Raw genomic sequence first — 379 nt, 5'->3', positions numbered from 1 at the left:
TTTGAACTGTTAGGTCCTGTCACATGGCACTCACAAGGTTGTTGTTGATAATGCTCAGTTTCTCTCTCTCTCTCTGTCTCTCCTTCTTTCCAGGAAAGACAGAAAATTTCCAGAATGGTTTTGAGGTCGACTCATTAACACTGGATAAGCTGCCACTGGCCTTCTATAATGGCCTATACGCCTACGGGGGATGGTAATCAACCATTCAGACGGCCTTTTCCACACATTATACAGTGTATTTACCAATGTAAGGGAGACTGGGGATGGTTGTAACATTTTTGACATTTCTGTCTGTACTGTATCTCGGAGCTGTTTTAAGCCAGTGCGTTCAAAATGTGATACAAACTAGTTACATGTGTCTGCCATTAAATGGTGTTAG

General features: G+C 42.2%; 1 protein-coding gene across 1 annotated transcript in view; it reads left to right on the top strand.

Moving 5' to 3' along the window:
* The window catches only part of tulp3 (TUB like protein 3), a 22,788-nt gene that overhangs the window by 17,486 nt on the left and 4,923 nt on the right, over nt 1–379 (top strand). The gene's annotated exons all lie outside the window — the stretch shown is intronic.

This window comes from Seriola lalandi, unplaced genomic scaffold (assembly GCF_002814215.2).
Source record: "Seriola lalandi dorsalis isolate HSWRI2012SDOR001 ecotype SW California unplaced genomic scaffold, Sedor1 jcf7180002054504, whole genome shotgun sequence".
Taxonomy (NCBI): Eukaryota; Metazoa; Chordata; class Actinopteri; order Carangiformes; family Carangidae; genus Seriola; species Seriola lalandi.
This window is presented reverse-complemented; position numbering and strand designations above follow the sequence as displayed.